This window comes from Lepidochelys kempii, chromosome 22 (genome assembly GCF_965140265.1).
Source record: "Lepidochelys kempii isolate rLepKem1 chromosome 22, rLepKem1.hap2, whole genome shotgun sequence".
Classification (NCBI taxonomy): domain Eukaryota; kingdom Metazoa; phylum Chordata; order Testudines; family Cheloniidae; genus Lepidochelys; species Lepidochelys kempii.
The window spans coordinates 1696244-1720803 of record NC_133277.1 but is presented as its reverse complement, the minus strand read 5'-3'; the positions used below and the strand labels follow the sequence as shown (position 1 = coordinate 1720803).

The 24560-nt window shown below is 50.1% G+C and overlaps 1 protein-coding gene across 12 annotated transcripts in view; it reads left to right on the top strand.

Annotated features, from left to right (window-relative positions):
• Window positions 1-24560, top strand: part of PKNOX2 (PBX/knotted 1 homeobox 2) — a 691764-nt gene that overhangs the window by 191519 nt on the left and 475685 nt on the right. For 5 of the 12 annotated variants that reach the window (XM_073320715.1, XM_073320717.1, XM_073320702.1 and 2 more), the window contains exon 3: window positions 21237-21284. The exons of 2 other annotated variants lie outside the window; for them this stretch is intronic. The gene's annotated coding sequence lies outside the window, so the exon portion shown is untranslated. Of the gene's footprint in view, window positions 1-1971; window positions 2214-3679; window positions 3884-21236; window positions 21285-21347; window positions 21368-23359; window positions 23401-24560 lie in introns of those variants that run through there. 5 more of the 12 variants (XM_073320704.1, XM_073320706.1, XM_073320710.1 and 2 more) reach the window with 5 other exon arrangements.

The following is a 24560-nucleotide window of genomic DNA, read 5'->3' as shown; positions in this document are numbered from 1 at the left end:
ACCAGACCAGACCATGGCATGGGTGAGGAAGGGTGATGGGAAGCTGATCAGGTAACTGGGTGGGGGGAGGGAGTTACAGTGAATCCAGCTCCAGTGATTTGGCCTGTGAAGCTGCCAGTGCATCAAGTTTGTAGGTTTTTTGGTCACTTCCCTCAAATATATATTTCATTTATTTTTTCTATCTTCCCCCTTTTCCCATGGGGAGATGGGTTGGACTATGGGAGGAGGGGGACCTGAAGGAGGTGGTGGGATGGGGAGGACTGTGGGAGGAGGGGGGCTGGAGGAGGTGGGGGGATGGGCAGGGCTGTGGGAGGAGGGGGGGCTGGAGGAGGTGGGGGGATGGGCAGGGCTGTGGGAGGAGGGGGGCTGGAGGAAGTGGGGGGATGGGCAGGGCTGTGGGAGGAGGGGGAGCTGGAGGAGATCAGGGCGATGGGCAGGGCTGTGGGAGGAGGGGGGCTGGAGGAGGTGGGGGGATGGGCAGGGCTGTGGGAGGAGGGGGAGCTGGAGGAGGTGGGGGGATGGGCAGGGCTGTGGGAGGAGGGGGGGCTGGAGGAGGTGGGGGGATGGGCAGGGCTGTGGGAGGAGGGGGGGCTGGAGGAGGGGGGGGGATGGGCAGGGCTGTGGGAGGAGGGGGGCTGGAGGAAGTGGGGGGATGGGCAGGGCTGTGGGAGGAGGGGGAGCTGGAGGAGGTGGGGGGATGGGCAGGGCTGTGGAGATGGGGGGCTGGAGGAGATCAGGGCGATGGGCAGGACTCTGGGAGGAGGGGGGGCTGGAGGATGTGGGGGAATGGGCAGGGCTGTGGGAGGAGGGGGAGCTGGAGAATGTGGGGGGATGGGCAGGGCTGTGGAGATGGGGGGCTGGAGGAGATCAGGGCGATGGGGAGGACTGTGGGAGGAGGGGGGACTGGAGGAGGGGGGGATGGGCAGGGCTCTGGTGTTTGAGAAGTAGGATGACCATTTTTCTGAAAGGGAAAATGGGACACCATGTGGGGCTCGCCCGAGCCCCCCGCCCCATCCCCTGTGCATGGAGCTGGCCTGAGCCGCTCACCAGAGCGGACTCCCTTGCATGAGGCTGGCTGGAGCCGCCTGGCATCATGGCTTTCCCAAGCCCCACTGCACGGGGCCAGCATTGCAACTCAGTCCTCCCACAAATGTTTCTCTGCACTCCACTAGAAGGGCACATCCCACTTTTTGGCAAAACTGGGCATTTGTCCCATTTACTTTTGCCAGCTAATGGTCAGCTGGCGAGAGTGAATGGGACAAATCCAGTTTGGAAAAAAAAATATCGGGACGATTGGGACAGGGCTGGAAAAGGGGACGGTCCTGGCTCAAATGGGACGTATGGTTACCCTGAGGAGAAGGGTCAGGCTACTTGACGTGTGTCGGGAAAGTTGACCCGGTGTCGGGGCAGCATGGAATCAAGTGACGAAGTCTGGAGTGGGAGAAATGAGACAGAGCCATGGGGGCCAGGACCTGCTATGTTAGAGCACTGGAAAGCATTGGGGCTGATACAGGATCTCATCAGACCTCCCTTAAGCCTAATTGAAATGGCTTGTCTGTGGTGCATAGGCCATGACTGTGATTCACCCCCTGCATGGGGTGAATCACACCCCACTTGCAAGGGGATAGATCTAATATGCTGTGAGCCCCTTAATACTGACTCCACTGGAATGTGTGGGTTGAAATTTTAGTCTCCGCAGTACATAAAGTAGCTGTTTATTAAGTGGTCTCTGTCACGACCCGGGTTCACCATACTGCTGTGTTCCAAGGCTGACAGTTTTTCATTAATTTGCACTGTATGCTTCTGTTAATTGATTGATAGAGGAGGAAGTGATAGGACAGTTAATGCCCTGAAAGAATCTTTATTTTGCAGCTAGCAATTTTCTGCTTGTTTGTTTGCAATGAGGGGAAGAGTGAACCAGCCTGTAATTTGAATTGGATTTTTTTAACCAAATGAAAAGCAGCCCCCGCCCCTCAAAATTCAGGGGTGTTTGTGCTGCACCCTGGCACAATGCTTTCCTCCTTTCCAGAAGGGGGAAGACAAAGAAATGAGGAGTGTTTTCTGCTGAGTCCACCTGGACTTTGGCACATCCATGGAGTAGATCAATGTAACCATGCTAACAGGGAACACAAAGTTCATGGGCATGGGGAAATACAAGCGTGCAAAACATCAGACATGGGGCTGTGGGTTCAGTCCTGCAAACCCTTGTGTAGGTGAATATCTTGTATCAGGTGAGTAAAAGTTATTCACGTGAATAAGTATGCGCAGAACCAGGTCCTATGGGATTTCAATGGACTCAGCTCATCTTCTCTGCTTTCTGACTCTTTTTAAAACCTTTCGAATTCATATGTATTACAGGCATGTGTGTGCAGCCATTTGTGTGTGAACAGTCATGTGCGTGCTTCTGTGTGTATATTAATGAACATAAAGAATGCTTGTCCCTCTGAGAGAATGGCTTTACCCTATGGGAAGTCTGACTCTCCCTCACTGCAATATAGTTAATTGTAAAAACTCTGCTAATGCAGTGCTAAGTTGTGTGGTTAAGAACTCAGTGGTCAGGTGATAGGACGCCCTTGGCCCTGCCCTGTTGCGTGGATGCATTTCACTGCAGATTGGCATTACATGATCACATGGTAGTTGTTGAATAATTAGGCTAAGGCCCATATTTTGACAGCTTTATATACACAGGTGTGTAGCACAGCGCTGGGAGAGTGCAGGGAAGCCATGTGTTTGAAAAGTGCACAGGAAGATGTGCATAGTTAGCTTGCTCCCTGCAGGGAGGGCAGGGGGAGCCTGTTGGGGGCAGCTTGTTCCTTGCAGTGAGGGCAGGGAGTGTGTTGGGGTGAGGAGCTTGCTCCCTGCAGGGAGCAGGGAATATGGTGTGATGGGGCGCTTGCTCCCTGCAGAGAGGGCATGAGGTGTGGTCATGGGAGCAGCTGCTGCTGCTGCTGCTGTTCCAGTGATGGCCAGGCATGCTTTAGTCTTCTCTCTTCTCACTCAAAAATGGCTCAAGGGATTTTGCTCCAATTTTTAATAATAAAATGGAATTAAATAACGCCCCCTCCCCAGTGGACACTGAGTGCTGAGCATCAGGGAAATGTGTCCTTTCCCTTTACACTGTCCTGGCAGTGTAAATAGTCTGCAAAAGGGGATGAAACAACCCCTTTTCAACACCCCTGCCTTAAAGGGGTCCCCTGGCCACTATGTATCCATTACTCAGTTCCCAGCCTAGAGGGCATCATACGGGTGAAAGGGAGGGATGGGACGGGGCCTGGGCAGAGCACACTGCCCTGTTCTGTGGTGGCATAATTGTGACAGTCTGTACTCCTGCGTTCACCCCTTTTGTAGGATTATGATAAATCTTGTACAAAGTATAGCTTGTGAGGTATCATTTGAAAACTCATGATTTGCTGGTCATTATTGTCCTAGTAAAATATGTGCAGCAACTTTTTATGTAAAGTTATAAAAGTATGACATTACTGAGACATGTTCCAAAGTTAGAAAAGCAGTCACAAACCAGTTCCTTAGAGACAAAAGGCAAATTGACGCCTCAGCCAGGTGTCAACGAAATCAAATGGACCATCACCTGGTTAAGTGGCCATTTTTTGGCAGGAAAAGGGGAATAAGCGAGAACTTTATATCTTGGCAAAGAAGCAGCTGGAGTTTCCCATCCCCACAGATTTTCTGTCTCTTGAACATCAGCTGGAGAAGTTTCTCAAAGAAGAGGAAAAGTATAAGAATGGGGAAGAGATGCCCCAAGTTATCTCTCCTGTCGTCTCTGCTCATGGCATCGACAACTCTTGAAGGACAAAGGAAGCATCATTAGACTGGGGCGGGATCCTGACTGAAAGGAATTCAGCCAGTAAAACTGCTGTAATATGTGGTGAGAGAGACCTTTTGCTTTGAAGTCACCCTAACTTGTTAAGTTAGGCATTAGTTGTGATTTACTTTATTTTCTTGTAACCAATTCTGACTTTTATGTCTCATTACTTGTAGTCAGTTAAAATCTCTCTTTTATAGTTAATAAACTTGTTTTATTGTTTTATCTAAATCAGTGTGCTTTGACTGAAGTGTTTGGGAAACTTCATTTGAGGGAGCAGGAATTGTGCATACCATTTTCTATTAATAAAATGATGGACTTTCTCTGAGCTTGTGCTGTCCAGGAGAGGGCTGGGCAATACACACACATTTCTGGGCGAAAGTCTGGGACTGGGAATTTGCTGGTGTTACTCTGCAGTGTAATTCAAGAGTGGTTGGCCATAGCACTCATATATAGCTGTGGGTGGTATACATGCTGGAGGCTGGGTACGAGCAGACCAGGAGTGGTTGCTCTCACAGCAAAGCAGGGTAAAAGACACCCTAGTTGGAGAACTGCGGGGACACAGCTTGTCCAGATTGGTCCAGATTACACCCTGGGTTGTGTCATAATAATGACCCATGGAAGAGGCTGCTCTAAACTTCCCTGGGGGCTGGCCAGGCCCCCAGCATGGCCAGAATTAGGGAGACCCAGAGGTCATTAGAGCTTCCTTTGCCTTCCTGCCCTCCCTGTGTCAATGTGGATTCAGGGGACAATCTGGCCTAGGGGTTAGTGCAGAACCAGCTTTGGCTCTCATGGTTGCAGACTCTGTCAGGCCTTCACCTGGACTCGCTGTCCTGCTGCAGGGTACCAAGGTACTGAGACAGGAAATGAGCTGTGCCCTGGTGTCTCTACCTGCAGGAGGGTGGGATTTCTAACCTGTTACAGGGAAGCTGCTTATAAATGACAGCCCATCTCCAGCCCAGGGAAAAGAAATAATTTACAGGAAATATACTGGCAAGGCCGCACTAAGATATGAAGGGTTTCCCATTTGGTTGCCAGGGCTTGGACAAAGCTGTCAAGGCAGGGATGCATGAAGCTTTTCTGCTTCCAGTTTAGATTAGTAAACCTACCATTTTAATTTCTAATGAGAAAAAGGCTACAAGTCAAACCTAGAAATATCCTACCATTCCCAACACAGACGGTAACAATTCCATAGCAGAGTACAAATACACTGAACTACTAGCTATGCCCTTTCGAAAGGACCCTATGTTTAGATGAGCAGCTGGCATACGATTGATCTGTAAGTAACTTTTGGGAGTAGAATGGAAGTTTCTGGCTTTTGGCTTTGGCTCTGAGCCCAGCAGTTTGTGATCAGAGTTTTGTAGCCAGTTCACTAGAAAAGCCCATTCCCTTTTTCCTAATATGTTCATGGTGTATGGTTATCCTAGAAATGTCAGTGATGCCCTTTCAGTGTGATGATCTGTCCCAAGTAACTGTGGTATGTAACCTATCACTTAAATCAGCCTCTGTACCAGATGATTGGAGGATAGCACAATACCAATTTTTAAAAAAGGGTCAAGGGGCTATCCTGGCAATTACAGGCTGGTAAGCCTCACTTCAGTACTGGGCAAATTGGTTGAAATTACAGAACAGAATTATCAGAGACAGATGAACACACATTTGTTGGGGGAAGAGGCAACAGGGCTTTTGTAAAGGGAAATCCTGCCTCACCCATCTGTTAGAATTCTGTGAGGGGGTCAAACAACATGTGGACGGGGTGATCCAGTGACCTTTCAGAAAGCCTTTGACAAGGTCCCTCACCAAAGGCTCTTAAGTAAAGTAAGCTGTCATGGGAATCAGAGGAAAGGTCCTCTCATGGATCAGCAACTGGTTAAAAGAGAGAAAACAAAGGGTAGGAATAAATAGTCAGTGTTCAGAATGGAGAGAGGTTAATAGCGGTGTTTCTCAGGGATCTGTACTGGGATGAGTGTTCAGTGTATTCATACATGATCTAGGGGGGAAAGGGTAAACAGGGAGGTGGCAAAATGTACAGACAACACAAAGTTACTCTGGATAGTAAAGTCCAAAGCAGATTGCTAGGAGTGACAAAGGGGATCTCACAAAACTGGATGACTGGGCAACAGAATGGGAGATGAAATTCAGTGTTGATAAATGCAAAGTAATGCACATTGGAAAACATAATCCTAACTATACATACAAGTGATGGGATATAAATTAGCTACCACCGCTCCAGAAAGAGATCTTGGAGTCTATCTTGTGGATAGGTCTCTGAAAACATCTGCTCAATGTGCAGTGGCAGTCAAAAAGGTTAATACAGGGGTCAGCAACCTAGGGCACGCGTGCCAAAGACGGTATGCGAGCCGATTTTTAATGGCACGCTGCTGCCTGCTGGGTTCCAGCTGCCGGCCCTGCTCAGCCCACTGCCGAACCCAGGCCAGCAGCAGGCTGAGCAGGGCTGGGACCCCGGAAGACAGCAGCGTGCCATTAAAAATCCTGCCCGCCCCCACCCGCTCTTCTCCGCCCCCCCCTGCAGGGGCAGGGTGAAGAAGCCTGCCCTGCAGCAGCAGCCGGCAGGACCAAGCAAGTTCCCCCTCCCTCGCCTCTTCCCCCCGCCGTGCTGGGTTGCTGCCCCTGCCCCTCTCCCCCTCCCTGCCGCCCATCAGCTGATGGCCCTTGCGTGGGAGGGGGAGCTCCGGGGAGGAGGCGGAGAAGAGGTGGGGACGGGGCCTTGGGGAAGGGAGTAGGAATCAGGGCATATCCCTTCCAGCCCCCTGCCGTGACCCGCTTTGGGCAGGGAGCACCCCCAGGACCCTAGCCCACACCCCCTGCACCCTCCTCTCACACACCCAGCCCTCTGCCCTGACCCCTGCACCCCCCGCCCTGACCTCTACACCCCAACACACACTCGCAGCCCTCTGTCCTGACCCCTGCACCCCCCCAGCCCTAACTCCAACACCCCAATACATGCCCCGAGCCCTCTGCCCTGACTCCCGCACCCTCCTCACACACCCCCCAGCCCCCCCACACCCCATGCCCTGACTCTTGCACCCCCCCAGCCCTAACTCCAACACCCCAATACATGCCCCGAGCCCTCTGCCCTGACTCCCGCACCCTCCTCACACACCCCCAGCCCCCCCACACCCCATGCCCTGACTCTTGCACCCCCCACATTCCCACCCCCACCCTAAGCACCAAACAGGAGCTCCTGCACCCCTCCCCCCACATTCCCACCTGCACCCCTCGCACCAAATGGGAGCTGCCCAGGTAAGCGCTCCACCCCCAAACCTCCTGCCCCAACCCTGAGCCCCCTCCCTCATTCTAGCTCCTGGCAACACCCTACATCTCAACCCCCAGCCTGCTCCTTCACTCCCACCCTCAGCTCAGTGCAGAGAGAGGAAGAGAATGGGCTAGAACCAGGGAGCAAGTAGGTACCTACTCTATGTGGGCAGGGCTGGGATCACAGACCGGCAGCGGGCTGAGTGGGGCCAGTAGCCAGGACCCTGGCTGGCAGGAGCTGGCGGATGGAACCCCAAACCGGCAGTGGGCTGAGTGGCAGCGGGCTGATCCGCTCAGTGCACTGCCAGTCTGGGGACCCGGCCACCAGCCCTGCTCAGCCCACTGCCGGTCTGGGGTTCTGGCTGCCCCTTGCCAGCCGGGGTCCCGGCCGCAGGCCCCGCTCAGCCTGCTGCCAGCCTAGGTGAATGGAACCCCAGGCTGGCAGCAGGCTGAGCAGGCCAGCGGCATAAGATCAGCATTTTAATTTAATTTTAAATGAAGCTTCTTAAATATTTTGAAAGCCTTGTTTACTTTACATAAACAATAGTTTAGTTATATAATATACAGACTTGTAGAGAGAGACCTTCTAAAAATGTTAACATGTATTACCGGCATGCGAAACCTTAAATTAAAGTGAATCAATGAAGACTCGGCCCACCCCTTCTGAAAAGGTTGCCCACCCCTGGGTTAATAGATAATAAACAGTAAATAACACAATGCCACTATATAAATCCATGGTCCGCCCACATGCTGAATACTGCATGCAGTTCTGGTTGTCCCATCTCAAAAAATATATTAGAATTGGAAAAGGTGCAGAGAAGGAGAGATTAATAAGATTGGAACCTTTCAGTTTGTAAAAGGGACGACTAAGGGGGGATATGATAGAGGACTATAAAAATCATGAACAGTGCGGAGACAGCGAATAAGGAAGTGTTATTTATGCCTTTGCATAACAGAAGATCCAGGTTATCCAATTAAATTAATAGGCAACAAATATAAAAACAAACAAAAGGAAGTACTTCTTCATACAACACACAGTCAACCTGTGGAACTCGTTGCCAGGGGATGTTGTGAAGGCCAAAACTATAATTGGGTTCTGTGACGGGCTATGCCCCCTAGGAAGCCACCTGATGTGCTGAGATACCACTGAGTCTACCTATTCTGACAGCATGGGCCCTCTTTAACCTGTCTTGCTGAGCCAGGCTATTAAAGCCTCCTCTAACACACACACACAGGCAGGGTCACACGCAGCTGCAGATAAACTCTGGGAAGACTCAGTTTAAGGACTTGCTCCAACATTCTGGTGCTCACTCCTTTTAAGGGGTATAAACCCAAAGGTTTTATGAAATTTGTTCCTCCCTCAATGTGGAAAGAGGTATGCACACTTCTTGCCCCCCCCCCGTAGAAGTTACAGAAACTGGGTTTAATAATAAACAGAACAAATTTTATTAACTATAAAAGGCAGATTTTAAGTGGTAAAAGGGCAGTACAGACAGAACAAAGCAGATTACTAAGCAAATGAAATCAAACACTCAAACTAAGCTAGTTTCAGTAAAGAAATTGGTTGGAAATAGTATTTTTCACCCTAGATATTGTTGCAGGCAGGTTGCAAAGTTTCTGTGGTTCAGAGTTCCAGTTATTGTACTGTCTCACATGATCTTCTAATAAACAAACTAGGGAAACACAGCCTAGATGGAGTTACTAAATGGTGGGTTCATAACTGGTTGGAGAACCGTTTCCAGAGAGTAGTTATCAGTGGTTCACAGTGAATCTGGAAGGGCATATCAAGTGGGGTACTGCAGGGATCAGTCCTGAGTCCAGTTCTGTTCAAGGTCTTCATCAGTGATTTAGATAATGGCATAGAGAGTACACTTATAAAGTTTGTGGATGATACCAAGCTGGGAGGGGTTGCAAGTGCTTTGGAGGATAAGATTAAAATTCAAAATGAGCTGGACAAACTGAAGAAATGGTCTGAAGTAAACTGGATGAAAATCAATAAGGACAAATGCAAAGAACTCCACTTAGGAAGGAACAATCAATTGTACACGTACAAAATGGGAAATGACGTCCTAGAAAGGATACTATGGAAAGGGATCTGGGGGTTATAATGCAGTACTTCTCAACCTTTCTAGACTACTGTACCCCTTTCAGAAGTCTGATTTGTCTTATTTCACCTCACTTGAAAACTACTTGCTTACAAAATCACAGATAAAAATACAAAAGTGTCACAGCACACTATTACTGAAAAATTGCTTAGTTTCTCATTTTTACCATATAATTATGAAATAAATTGATTGGAATATAAATTTTGTACTTACATGTCAGTGTATAGTATATAGAGCAGTATAAACAAATCATTGTCTGTATGAAATTTTAGTTTGTACTGACTTGGCCAGTGCTTTTTATGTAGCCTGTTGCAAAACAAGGCAAATATCTAGATGAGTTGATGTACCCCCTGGAAGACCTGTATGTACCCCCAGGGGTACACGTACCCCTGGCTGAGAACTACTTGTACAGTGGATCACAATCTAAATATGAGACAACCGTGTAACGCTGTTGCAAAAAAAAGTGAACATCATTCTGGGATGCATTAGCCGGGGTCTTGTAAGCAAGACACAAGAAGTAATTTTTCCACTTTACTCCGCACTGATTAGGTCTCAGCTGGAGTATTGTGTCCAGTTCTGGGTGCCACATTTCAGGAAAGATGTGGACAAACTGGAGAAAGTCCAGAGCAGAGCAACGAAAATGATTAAAGGTCAAGGAAACATGATGTATGAGGGAAGATTGAAAGGACTGAGTTTGTTTAGTCTGGAGAAGAGAAGATTGAGGAGGGACATAACAGATTTCAAGTACATAAAATATTTGTTACAAGGAGGAGGGCAAAAAGTTGTTCTCATTAACCTTTGAGGCTAGGACTAAAAGCAATGGCTTTAGATTCCAGCTAGGGTGGTTTAGGTTGGACATTGGGAAAAAATTCCTAACTGCCAGAATCGTTAAGCACTGGAATAAATTGCCTAGAGAGGTTGTGGAATCTCCATCATTGGAGATTTTTAAGAGCAAGTTAGACAAACACCTGTCAGGGATGGTCTAGATAATATGTAGTCCTGGCTTGAGTGCAGGGGACTGGACTGGACGACCTCTCAAGGTTCCTTCCAGTCCTACACTTTTATGATTCTATAATGACACTAATGAGCCCAGTAACTTGTAATTGAGCGAGAACAGATGGAGTCTTGATTTAAAAAGACTCCATGTGATAATGAATTTATCACATCCCTTGGTAAGCTGTTCCAATGGCTATTCACACCATTATTAAATGTATATGTTAAGCCACGTATACAAGTCTCGCACTCAATCGTAACACATTTCACCAGGAGAGAAGTGGCTGGGGACATCACTGTGTTCCACCTCCTGAAATGCGGAGATCAGTATAAGATCTTGCAGCCTCCAGCTGTGGATGCATTTGACTTTAACCTGGAATTTAGGCAGATATGAAGAGGGCAGTGAGTTTCAGGCTGAGGCATATTGCTTATCGATAAGGCTACGTTTATGTCATGGAGGTCATGGAAGTCACGGAATCCGTGACCTCTGGAGACCTCTGTGACATTCTCTGCTTCAGCCCCAGGGGCTGCAGGACTCTGGAGCTGGCAGCCAGCAGGGCCCTGGCAGGGTTTTGGTGACAGCAGCGACAGGCAACAGGGTTACAGCAAGAGTACAACAACAGATGACAGACTACTGAGGGGGCCCTCCTCAGGGTTCCAGCGATGGGTGACAGCCTTGCATGGGGCGGGGGTGAGAGGAGGACGCCTCAGGCGAGTGGCTGGGGGCATAGGCGCCAACTCTGTGGGTGCTGCAGGGCTGCAGCACCCACAGGGTAAAATTAGTGGGTGCTCTGCACCCATCGGCAGCCAAACTCCCGCCACCCCTACCCCCTCCTCGCCGTCTTCTCCCCTGAGCGTGCCGCATCCCTGCTCCTCCCCCTTCCAGCGCTTCCCACCTGTCGCCTAACCCGATGTTTGGCAGTGCTTAGGACTTTCCGGGAGGGAGTGGGAGGAGTGGGGATGTGGCGCGCTTGGGGGAGGAGGCGGTAAAGAGGCGGGGCAGGGACTTGAGGGAAGGGGGTAGGATTGGGGCGGGGCAAGGGTGGGTCAGGGGCAGGCACCCACGGGGTAGAGGGGAAGTCCACACCTATGGCTGGGTGTGTCCCATTTTCTTATGGTCACCCTGCAGCTCCCAGCCACTGTGGGCAGAGGGCCACACTGCCATTTCCAGCTGCCGTGGGGCAGAGGGGGAACCCCACAGCTCCCAGCCACCGTGGTGGTGGGGGAAACCATGGAGCCGCAGCAGCAAAAGTCACAGACAGGTCATGGCTTCCGTGAATTTTTGTTTATTGCCTGTGACCTGTCTGTGACTTTTACTAAAAATATCCATGGCAAAATCTTAGCCTTACAGAAGGCTGGTGGGACAGAAAAGCCAGGGCTTCCCCACAGTCTCCCAGCTAACGTGATACTATCCCATGCTCAGATTCCTATCACCTGGTCTGGGGAAGAGAGAGTGGGATGCCTTCTGGCACCCCTTTTGTGGTGGGAATTTGTGGTGTGTGGGGAGGGGAGAAATTGGCCTCTGGCAAGTAGAGAAGCACGCGTCGTGTCAGAGGCCCTCTAGACCATGTTTACCGCACCAAATAGGTTGAAACTTTTCCAGTTTCGTTTCTGGAACGTTGGAGCTAGACAAGTTCGGACGGGAAATAAGGCAGAAATGTTTCACAAGGAGAGTAATTAACCATGGGAACATGTAGTGAGGCAGTGACTCACCGGTGCGGCACCGCCTGCTGGTCATCCTGGGAATTAGCTCTCCAGCCTAAGGAGCGCCCTCTGCAGGCCGGTCTCTCACCTGCCGCTGGCCCCCGTGACCCTCCCGGCCCCCAGTCCCCCTCTCCCTCAGGGTTCTGCCCCCAGCAGTAACCCACAATCTGGGTCTCCCCACCCAGGGGAACCCCCAACCCTCTATCCCTACCTTGCCTCAGTGGCTACTGCCAGTCACCATCTAGTCCCCGCTCACTGGGGCAGACTGCCATCTGTAATGGCCACTCATCATTGGCAAGGGGGGTAGGACCGGCTGCCTCTGCCTATTCTCTGGCTACCCCTCTGTAGCTCCAGTACCTTTCCTGGCCTTTAGCAAGGCCTGCAGCCTGGCAGTTTTCCAGACTGGAGCTCCCCAGCTCCTCTGGCCTTTCCCCAGCCCAGCCCAGCCCAGCCCCGCCCCGCCCCGCCCCGCTCCAGTCCGCCCCGCCTCGCCCCGCCCCGCCCCGCCTCGCCCCGCCCCGCCCCGCCCCACTCCACTCCACTCCACTCCACTCCACTCCACTCCACTCCACTCCACTCCACTCCACTCCACTCCACTCCACCTTTCCTCCCAGGCAGCCAGTCCTTCTCTCTCAAAAGCTAGAGAGAGTCTGCTAAGCTCCTGGCTCACAGCCCTTTTATAGGGCCTGCTGTGGCCTGATTGGGGCATGGCCCCAGCTGTGGCTGCTTCCCCCAATGAGCCTAGGCTTTTCTCTCAGCCCCGGGCCTCTCCAAGGGCTGGCTTTTAACCCCTTCTGAGCCGGAGCGGGGTGACTGTCCCACTACAGAACAACATAGCTAAGGATGCAGTGGTTCTCTGTTGCTTGGAGTCTTTAAATTGAGACTGGATGTCTTTGGAAGAGCAATTCTAACTCAAACACAAGTTTATTGGGTTTGATGCAGGAATCACTGGGCTGGCCTGTGGAGGTCAGACTAAAAGATTAGAATGGTCCCTTCTGGCCTCAAACTCTATGGTTCTTTGTTATGGTCGAGATTTTCTCGTGTGTTCCTTGCTTTCCCATTGGATATGGCTCTGACTGGTACTGGGGAGCTGGCCTAGCAGCTGAGCCCTGGTACACCATCAGCATGTATCAGTGGTAAATATGACATCAAATTAAGCAAAAATAAATACGTTTTCATGCAGTATTTTTCTCTTGACTGAATCAAACAATGCCGTTGCCATAGGAACAGCTTTTTGTGAAAAGGTCACATGCTAGAAACTGTGTTTTAAGTGCAACTCAAGGAGATTATGGAGGATTAGCTAATATATATATATATATATATTCTTTAAAGGAAATGTTATAAAGGAATAATATCCAGCTGAACTGGAAAGTTCTCTCAGTAAATTAAAAAGTTGAAAAGTCTGTGATGAAGGTTTTCCTTTTTAGCAGCATGCAGTGGGGTGATATCTGAAATAGTGATTCTCCTCTGTGTTTTTACTTGGCTTTAATTAAACCTCAGTCAGGGCTGAGAAATGTGGTGAGACGAGATAATTGCACTATTCCCAATACAGTTTTTCAACTCTGGCTTTGCTATGCACCTCCTGACAGAAGGAACCCGCACCCAGGTGCTTTGTATGGCTCAGGGCTGAGTTTGTACTATTGTCTCATAGCTTGCAGGTGCTCGAAGAGCAGAGCAAGAGAAGGGGATGTCAAGTGAGTGATTGCCAAGGAGAAATTTGGGGAGACGTAATCTAGGGAAGGGGTCAAGGTTAATGAGTGTGTCAGTGGCTCTCTGTACTGAGACTCTTATAACAGAAAATGGATTCACTACAATGACCAATCTCCTATTTAAAAAAAAATTACTTTGTAAAAACGGAAAGAGATAGAAATATTCTCTTGTCAGTTTGCAATAAGTGGCACAGCTTCCAAGATTGACAGCTTCATAGCAAAAGACTGTTTATATGGACACCCCCCACCGCTCCCAGTAACAGGGCACCGGGCACTGGTAGCACAGGGACACAGCTCCTCTCTGATCATCATAGTTTGTGCTGTACTCCTGGTGCCCCTGCTGCCATCTGCTAGCTCAGATAGGGGAGCAACACTGAGCTATGGGCCAGTCGGGCTCAACGGGTAGTGATCAACGGCTCCATGTCTAGTTGGCAGCTGGTATCAAGCGGAGTGCCCCTGGGGTCGGTCCTGGGGCCGATTTTGTTCAATATCTTCATTAATGATCTGGATGATGGGATGGATTGCATCCTCAGCAAGTTCACAGATGACACTAAACTGGGAGGAGAGGTAGATACGCTGGAGGGTAGGGATAGGATACAGAGGGACCTAGACAAATTGGAGGATTGGGCCAAAAGAAATCTGATGAGGTTCAACAAGGACAAATGCAGAGTCCTGCACTTGTGACGGAAGAATCCCATGCACTGCTACAGGCTGGGGACTGACTGGCTAAGCGGCAGTTCTACAGAAAAGGACAGGGGGATTAGAGTAGATGAGAAGCTGGATATGAGTCAAAAGTGGGGATTACAGTAGATGAGAAGCTGGATATGAGACAAAAGCTAATGGCATATTGGGCTGCATTAGTAGGAGCATTGCCAGCAGATTGAGGGAAGTGATCATTCCCCTCTATTTGGCACTAGAGGGCCACACCTGGAGTTATTGCATCCAGTCTTGAGTCCTCCACTATGGAAAGGATGTGGACAAATTGGAGAGAGTCAAGCGGAGGGCAACAAAAATGATTAGAGGACTGGGGCGCATGATTTACGAGGAGAGGCTGAGGGAACTGGGGTTATTTAGTCTGCAGAAGAGAAGAGTGAGGGGGGATTTGATAGCAGCCTTCAACTACCTGAAGGGGGTTCCAAAGAGGATGGAGCTTGGCTGTTCCCAGTGGTGGCAGATGACAGAACAAGGAGCAATGGTCTCAAGTTGCAGTGCGGGAGGTCTAGGTTGGATATTTGGAAACACTATTTCACTAGGAGGGTTGTGAAGCGCTGGAATGGGTTACCTAGGGAGGTGGTGGAATCTCCATCCTTAGAGGATTTTAAGGCCCGGCTTGACAAAGCCCTGGCTGGGATGATTTAGTTGGGGTTGGTCCTATTTGAGTAGGGGGTGGGACTAGATGACCTCCTGAGGTCTCTTCCAACCCTGATAGTCTGTGATTCTGTGGCCAAGTTTGGTGCCCACATACCTGAAGGGGCCCAGAGCTATTCCACTGCAGTCAGTGGATATGGTGCTGTTGAGTGCAGAGGGTGCTGGGGCAGTGGGTGTGGAGGGATCAATTTCCACTTTAGAGACTTTTAAAAAGAGCCATTTTTTCAGGGGGACTCTCCTGGCATTAATGGTTTGACCCCTGCTGGCTCCACCCGTGGAATTGCCCCGGGCCTGCTCCCTCCCTGGAGCTTCGGTCATGGGGGTAGCACAGCTGAGTGGGGAGATGGCCTTTGTATCTGAAGTGAACAGGGAGTATTCCTAGTGTAGGGCTCTGTGGAGAACCTGGAGAGATGTATTGTGGAGCTGCTTCATTCCAAGGTCAAGTGATATTGCAGCTTGTATATGATCTGTGGTATCCAAAGCTCCTGTTGTTCCTTTCATCCTGGTCAGAGGGTTTCAATCTGTGCAGACTGCTACCCTACCAAAATAGTGGGTAAGGAAATGGGGATGGGGTAAGTCAGCAGTCCTGGCTCCACACCCCCTGGGAATCCCATGCGGAGCTGTGTTCTGTGGGGCAGGAGCAGGGGTCAGAAATACACCCATCCTGTAGGTTGAAGATGGATACCATGTATAAGGTGCTGTACTGGGCCATATCGCTATATCTGGTCTCTGCCACCAGCTCCCTGTTTGCCCTGGGGCGTATCGCTGCATCTCTGTGTCCCAGATCACCCCTTCTGTGAGGGAAGAGCCCTGGAGGGGGATCCACAGGAGGAAAGCTCTGCTGATGCCTTCAGGGAGATCACCCATGTCATCCCACAGGGAGCGGGGCAGGGCTCGTCCTCTCACAGAAACGGCTGCAGGGCCTACCCCCAAGCCTGGCAGCACCAGGGGGATCACAGGAGGCCACAGCCGTTCGCCTGGAGGTCTCTCAGGATCTCACAGGGCCCCCAGGATCCCTGGGCAGTTACATGGGATGGACAGCACAGTCTGGGCTGGTGCAGGGATATGAACCATCGCACCAGCTCCACTCACTGCTATCCTTGCCTCCGCCCCATAGCTCTATGGGGAGCCAAGTCTGTGGGGAGATGCCTCTGCCCAGAAGAGCTATTGATATTGTGGAGGCATCGGAGCCCCCTTCCCTGAGGAAGGTGGGAGACACGCCTGTGAAGTTTCTGTTCCTTGCACCTGGGTAGGGCACAAGGTGTGCCCAGGCTGTGAGACCGTTGGGCTGTCGGAGCAAAGGGCAGTGCAGAATTCCAAAATCAAGGGCCCTTCATTGGTGATAATGACTTCTGACTAGGGCTGTGGGCCTAGTAATATGTTTGGTGGATTTCAGCTCTGGGATTGCCCAGAAACTCCATGTCCTTTTCTCACATGTATTAGTTATTTACAGTTATTCAACAAAACTTGGTATGAATTCCGTGTAATCGGAGCTTGGCCTAACTTCAGATGTGAGGCTTAGGTGGCAGTGCCCTCATGTGCCACGTTGTGTTGTTTCTGTTCCCTGTCTGGTTGAACAGAACTATCAGGCACTTAGTGTGAACACTTGCAGAAAGCATGGCCCAGGTACTCCCTCCCATCAATATATGAGCATGTGTCAGGGAGTGGGGCATGGGCAGTTGTGTCTAGTGGTTGGAGCCAGAGATAGTAGCTAGGAATCGGAGCCAAAGAGCAGAACAAGTCAGAGGCCAGGTGCCAGAGCCAAGGGTCAGAGCCAAAAGGTACATGTCAGGAATTGGAACCAAGGGTCAGACCCAGGTTACCTGGACTAAAGCAAGGCTGGGGCCAGGGCAGGAGTAGGGCTGGGTCTGAGATGTAGCAAATGCTTTGAACAGCTGCTGAACTGCTGCTGCTGGACATACGAGCAAGCTTGCTAGCTCCCCCAGCCAACCCGACAGAGCATTCCATGAGGTGGTCTAGCTGATGGAGCCCAGCTCTGTTCATTAGGCTGCCAGGAGACTGAGCTGGCACAGTGGCAGGACTTTATTCCTGACTGTACCCCCTTCAAGGATGCCCCCAGACCCAACATCTCAGGGTAGACGCTGTGAGAAGCGTGCAGCAGATCTGGGGCATGGATGTGCTCTGCCATTTCCCAGGACCATTCATCCTGGCCATAAGCCTCCCAGGCCACCAAGTATGGCAGTTGTCCCCAACACATCGGGAGTTGAGGATTTGTTGCACAATGTACTCATCTTGTCCATGGACCACTGCAGGCAGAGGGCTGGAATGGTATGGGAAGGGGCTTCAGGAGAGAGACATGAAACATGGAGTTAATCTTCAGAGACCTGGGTAAATTGCAGTTTGGATGTGCCAAAGGGCTCTGATATTGGTGGTCCTGCTGGCTTTGCTGGGTTGAGGCATGGGTGGCATTATTATAAGCAAATTGGCATATGGAAGCATAGACAACCAGTTGTCCTGATGATAATTCAGAAGGCAGCCAAGGTATTGCCCAGGAATCTGGTTAACCCGCTCAATCTGCCCATGGTGTATGGATGATAGGTAGATGAGAAGAGTGGCTCCATCCTCAGAAGCCTTAGAAATGCCCACTAGAACTGGGAAGCAAAACGAGGACCGTGGTTTGACATGGTGCATGTTGGCAATCCGGGGAGATGAAAAATGTTCCCCAGGAAAAGGCAAGCCATTTCCTGGGCAGTAGAGTTGGCATGGCAGGGGATCTTGGTTAGGAGATGGGCCATGACTAGTATAGCTATATGCTACTAGGAACATGGCAGCTCCACAATAAAGTCAATGGAGATAAGAGTCCATGGCTGAGATGGAATGGGCAAGGGCTGGAGAAGTTTGAGCATGGGCGTTTAGTCCGGGTGCAAAGGCTGCAGGATCTTATGTAGTTCTTGACTGAACCCAGCCCAGCCACCAGGCTTGCAAGCCCAGTCACCAGAAACTCCTCAAGATTAGGCTCCAGGATTTGAGGTAGCCGAAGTGCCCAGCAAGTAGCATTCTATTACATAACCATGGATGTTCCTCCGGGACATAGATACCGCCGTTGTGGTTGTGACATCTTGCTTGGGTCACTCAGGACTGTGAGCCACAGTTACTACTCGGCTTCAGTAACAGTGAGCTTATTAGGTTCCAGGTCTTCACCATTCTTGTCCTTGTTGAACAGGGTATCAATATTCCCATTTCTTGCTCCCAGGTGATAGGTAACTACAAAGTCAAAGCGGGCAAAGAAGAGGGAACAGCGGGTCTGGTGTTGGTTAAGGGTCATGGCTGTTTGGAGATACTCCAGGTTTTTATTATCTTTGAAAACCTGGATGGGGAACCTGGCTTCCTCCAGTAGATGATGCCATTCTGCAAATGCAGCCTTGATAGCAAAGAGTTCCTTGTCCCATATATCATAATTCTTTTCTGCTGGGGCCAGTTTATGAGAGTGAAAGGCGCAGGGGTGAAGTTGACCATGAGGATCTGCCAGCTGGGACATTGTTGCCCCTATGGCAAATTGGACATGTCAGCTTCCATTGTAAACAGTTTTGTGGGGTCTGGGTGGATAAGGATGGGTGCAGTGGTGAATTTCTCTTTTAGTTGATCAAACACAGCTTGCTCTTCTGAGGAGCAGGTGAACCAGATTCCCTTTCATAGCAGTGCAGTCAGAGGAACAAGTAGATTGAAAAACCCCTTGATGTACAGCCTGTAGCAACGCCTAGGATGAACCGGTTTTGTTCAATATCTTCATAAATGATCTGGAGGATGGTGTGGATTGCACTCTCAGCAAATTTGCGGTTGATACTAAACTGGGAGGAGTGGTAGATACGCTGGAGGGCAGGGATAGGATACAGAGGGACCTAGACAAATTGGAGGATTGGGCCAAAAGAAATCTGATGAGGTTCAACAAGGATAAGTGCAGGGTCCTGCACTTAGTACGGAAGAACCCAATGCACAGCTACAGACTAGGGACCGAATGGCTAGGCAGCAGTTCTGCGGAAAAGGACCTAGGGGTGACAGTGGACGAGAAGCTGGATATGAGCCAGCTACAGGCTGGGGACTGACTGGCTAAGCAGCCGTTCTGCAGAAAGGAACCTGGGTATTACAGTGGATGAGAAGCTGGATGAGAGTCAGCAGTGTGCCCTTGTTGCCAAGAAGGCCAATGGCATTTTGGGATGTATAAGTAGGGGCATAGCGAGCAGATCGAGGGACGTGATCGTCCCCCTCTATTCAACATTGGTGAGGCCTCATCTGGAGTACTGTGTCCAGTTTTGGGCTCCACACTACAAGAAGGATGTGGATAAATTGGAAAGAGTCCAGCGAAGGGCAACAAAAATTATTCGGGGTCTGGAACACATAACTTATGAGGAGAGGCTGAGGGAACTGGGATTGTTTAGTCTGCAGAAGAGAAGAATGAGGGGGGATTTGATAGCTGCTTTCAACTACGTGAGAGGTGGTTCCAGAGAGGATGGTTCTAGACTATTCTCAGTGGTGGAAGAGGACAGGACAAGGAGTAATGGTCTCAAGTTGCGGTGGGGGAGGTTTAGGTTGGATATTAGGAAAAACTTTTTCACTAGGAGGGTGGTGAAACACTGGAATGTGTTGCCTAGGGAGGTGGTGGAATCTCCTTCCTTAGAAGTTTTTAAGGTCAGGCTTGACAAAGCCCTGGCTGGGATGATTTAATTGGGGATTGGTCCTGCTTTTGAGCAGGGGGTTGGACTAGATGACCTTCTGAGGTCCCTTCCAACCCTGATACTCTATGATTCTATGAACCCCTTGATGAACAGCTAGCAAAGCCTAAGAATTGTTGTACCCCATGGATGCCCCTTTTGTATGGCCCAGTTGCATATGGCCACTGCCTTGCCTGGATCCATGGTTAGCGCCTTGAGAGAGATAATGTAGCCAAGGAATTCTATCGTATCCTGGTCAAACGTTCATTTTTTGGGTTTCGCATGTCAATAGTGTTGGTGCAGTATTTCTGCATACATAATGATTGTGGAGAGTGTGAATGTCAGAAAAGATTAGGATGTCATGAAGATAAATGACTAAACAGCAATCTAGCATATCCCTGAAGATTTTTTTAGGAAGTACTGAAAAGTCTCTGAGAGATTGCACAGGCTGAATGGCATGGACAAATATTCAAAGTGTCCCTACCATTCATCTTACTTTTTAATCTGGACAAAATTATACGCTCTGCAAAGGTCCAGTTTAGTAAAAACCTTGGTGGAGTGGGGTCTTTTGAAAAGCTTGTTAAAGAGGGGGAGGAAGTATCGATTTTAACAGTAGCCCTGATTAATGCCCTGCAGTCAATACAAAGCCTTAGAGAGCCATCCTTTTTCTTAACAAAGAAAATTGGAGCCCCGTCCGGAGAAGTGGAAGGATGGATAAACCCCTTTTGTAGCTTTTCCTGGCGGTAGTCATGGAGAGCCTGCAGTTCAGACTCCAAATGGGAATAGATGTGGTCAAAAGGAATTTCAGCTTCAGGCTAGAGGTCAATGGGACAGTCATAGCTGTGATGGGGCAGCAAGGTGTCCAAGTTCTTTCTGTTGAACACCTTGGCAAAGGGCTTTTATTTAAGAGGTATCACAAAGGCAATGGAAGTAGCCACAGGGGGTGCTGAGACTCCTCATGGATTAACCTGCTTAGACTCAGAATCTCAGGGAAGACAAATGAAGCAGTAGAGGGCTTCCATAGTCGGAGACAAAAGTGTTGGCAATGCAGGGAGCAGAACTGTACCGTGCCCACACGCCAACAAATGCATGGGTCATGGGTGGCAAGCCAGGCCATGCTAAGGACAACTGGAGAGTCTGGTACTTGAATAAAGCCAAACTGGAGGGTCTTTCAGTGACCCTGAAGGGTAACAGTTTCCAAGGGGGCAGTGTGATGGGTAATGGGGCCTGACAAAAAGAGCAAGCCATCGATAGACTTCCCCAAGTCTGGAGAGTTCTTGCATTGGATCTTATGTACTGTGACAGGGCAAGGCCAGATGGCTACAGAAAAGTAGTGGGAGAGAGATATATTAGCTCCAGGCTAAACAAATCCCTGGTACCAGGATAAGTTAAATGGCAGCTGCTCCTGGTCAATTAAGATACCTGGGGCCAATTAAGAGCTTTCCAGAAGGCAGGGAGAAGGCTAGGTTGATTGGGACACCTGAAGCCAATCAGGGGCTGGCTGAAACTAGTTAAAAGCCTCCCAGCCAGTCAGGTGGGTGGACATGTCAGGAGCTTTGGGAGGAAGTTATGGTTTTTTTTTTTTTTGCAGAGGCTGAGCAGTACACACCATATCAGGCACAAGGAAGGAGGCCCTGAGGTAAGGGTGAAGTGGAGCTTGAGGAAGTGGGGGCTGCTGTGGGGAAGTAGCCCAGGGAATTGTATGTGTCATGTTTCTAAAAGGTCAGCTACCATAGCTGATACTATTAGGGTCCCTGGGCTGGAGCCTGGAGTAGAGGGTGGGCCTGGGCTCCCCCCTTTGCCCTCCCCCCTGTTTAATCACTGAGACTGGGTGACAACAGATGACTGTGCAAGGGAGGATAGCTTCTCCTCACCCCCCTCACTAGCTTATGATTAAAATGGCTCAGTAGACTGTGACCCTTGTCTCTAGAGAGAGAAGGGTTATGTGGAGGGTTGCAGTGAGCCTCTGAGGCTAGTGAAATCTGCCAGGAAATGTGGGACCCATGGAGACAAGGAAAGAGCTCTGTCACAGTACCCACACAAAATCCAAGTCCATGAAGTTGCTGGAGGCACTCCAGCTGAGTCCACCAGTGCCTGCAGGTTGACCTTGGACATGGTAGAGCGTTGGATCTCAAGGGGAGTTGAAGGTGTGTTGTATCCCACTTAGTTGTTGCCAAGGTACCACCAGAGAGATACTGGTGCTGCGTGCCAAAGAGAGGGGGAGAGCACCACTCCCACCCAGGCACTTCTATTGGGGCTGGGACCTGGCGTTCCCTGATTGGAACGCAGATTGTGTCTTGCAGGACAGCTTGACAGACAGTGTCCTGGTTCCCTGCAATATAGGCATAGACCTCATCTCTGGCATCAAGATTTCCCCACATTGGAGACACGGGGATGAGCCTGATCGATTTGTGTGGGCGGCAGAGAAAGCGCTGGTGATTGCAGGGCTGGAGCCACCTGGGCTGAAGGGGGCTGGGAGACAGGTCCTTTTGCTTCTGTCAAGCAGTCATCATACCTTTTGCTAAGGTCAATCAAGGCATGCAGGCCAGATGGGGACTCCACCTGCACCAGCTCAGCTTTGATATCCTCATTTAGGCTGAGGCAAAAAAGAATAGCACTCTATGGCCTCGTTCCACTGGATGTCCGCTACCAAGAGGCTGAACTGTGTCTTATACTTAGCAAGTGGCTGGTGCCCCTGCTGCAACACCTGCAGGGTGGCCTGGGCAGCATCCTTGCATGTTGGGTCACCAAAGGTTGGATGAAGTTCTCAAGCTGGCACAGGAGTGTGGACAGAGCTTCCCTAGTCAGCAGGCTGATAATCAGCCCCCTCCCCTCCCCCTCGATCTGGTCAGTGGGGAATGACTATGGGCATGGCAGAAATAGAAGCTGGCACTGATTGAGAAACTGTCAAAATTTGTGACAATCATTGTTAAACTTGTCAGGCAGGGGAATCCCCGGCTCATAGAGAGTAGAGGTTGGTGTCAGATATGGTGGCTGGAACCTGCAGGGTGTGTAAGACACCCACTATCTCCAGCGGGAAGCTGTTAGCCTCAGAGGGAGCCATTCCAGCCACCAGGCTGGACCCCTTCTCCGTTATTTTGGTTTTTGGCCGCTCAAACCGTGCAATGTTGTGCCTACTTACAGCTGGATCAGGGCTAGTGGTTAGAGATGGAGGCGGTAGCCACGAATCGGAGCCAAGGGTCAGAGCTGGAGTTAGAGGCCAGGAGCCTGAGCCAAGGGTCAGAGCCAAAGTCATAAGTCAGAACTGGAGCCAAAGGTCAGAGCTGGGTTACCTGGGGTGAGGCAAGGCAGGAGCAGGGCGGGAGCAAGGCTGGGAACAAGACGGCGTGTGGGTAAATGCTTTGAGCAGCTGCTGAACTGCAGCTGCCGTTGGGCTTAAGAGCCAGTCCGTTAGCTCCAGCAGCTAATCAGACAGGGCGTCCTGTCAGGTGGTCTAGCTGAGGCTGCCCAGCTCTGTTCCTGAGACTGAGCAAGCACAGCCGCAGGGATCACTTACGTTAACAACGCGTGCTCAGGGTTACATTTGTAGGAAGCCAATGCAAGGGACCCTACTCACCCCTTCAGATTTGTTTTTACAGTCAAGTTTCACTGTCTGGATCATGCAGAATCTGTGGGGCACACCCCAGAGGTGCCCCTGAGCAATGGCTGAAGTCGGGAGGAGAGCTTAGCAAGCAGAAGGCGTGCTGGGTACGGGGACAAGCAGAGGCCAGGTGGAGCCTGCTCATTGTCCCTAGGTGAGTGAGTCCATGGAACATGTGCGAAGAGTTTGAGTGCAGTGCTTCCCCAGCACAGAGACAGTAAAATATTCCTCCTTGGCGCAGACTGACTGGAAGCTCACTAACAGCTGGTGTCGGTCTGAAATATCACCAGGCAGCGTGTCCCGGCTCAGAGTATGCACGGAGAGCGCAATCCTGCTCATTTACAAGTGGCTGCTGTTCCTTTCTGTAGCAAAGATAGCAGTGAGTAACTTCAACATGAAGCTTTTGTCATGATGTGTTTGAGGTTGGGGGGTGGGGGAGGAATTACTGTGGAAGAGTCATGTGAATAAAAAAGCAAATATGCAGATCAACTAAGTGGCATCCTCTCTGGGGTGGCGTTAAAAGACTTTTACCACATAATGCCCCATCTAGAGAAGGAAATCACTCAAAAATGGGATGTGAGCATGGAGGGGTGCATCTGGAAAGCAGGAAACAGTGAAAGAAGGGTTCTTTGGACAGAGATTAATCAAGCAACATTCAGTGTCTCATTTTTGGTCTGTAGTCATGATTTTTGCTGGCTTACAGTCACAGCCTCTGGCAAAGCCGCCTGCTTTGCAGTTAAATGCCTGAAGTCTTGTCTTTGAAGGCTCCAATTCTTCTGTGTAAAATCAATCTCAATGTTATAAAAATATTGAAAGAGCTCTTGCTGGTCAGTTTTGGGACATGTTCTACCTCCTTTTTCTCCCTGCCCCTCATGAAGGGATATTGTCATTTGTCTTCATTTCTGGAGAAGATAAGAGTAAAGTACAAGTGACACCCTGCTTCAGATCTTAGATAAGTACCTGGCCTGTTGGCGCCAACTTCAAGGTGTCCAAGCAGAAGTCTGCAGAGACATTCTGTGCAAAGCAAAAAATAACTAAATATTCAGTGGGCCAGAGAGAAAGATGCTAGAGCCCAGTGGCTAAGGCACACAGCTGGATGGGGGCACTTAAATTCCAGTCCCAGCTCTGCTGAATATTTAATTATTTATGCAGAGTGGGATAGCTTCAGCAGGAGAGAGACCCACTCTATTTTCTAATCTAGACCGGCAATTAATATATTTTCCGGGGAGGGGGGGAGGCCTGAATCCAAGCCCCTGCTCTAGAATGGGGATTCAAACCTGGATCTCCTATATGCCAGGTGATGCCCCTAAGTGC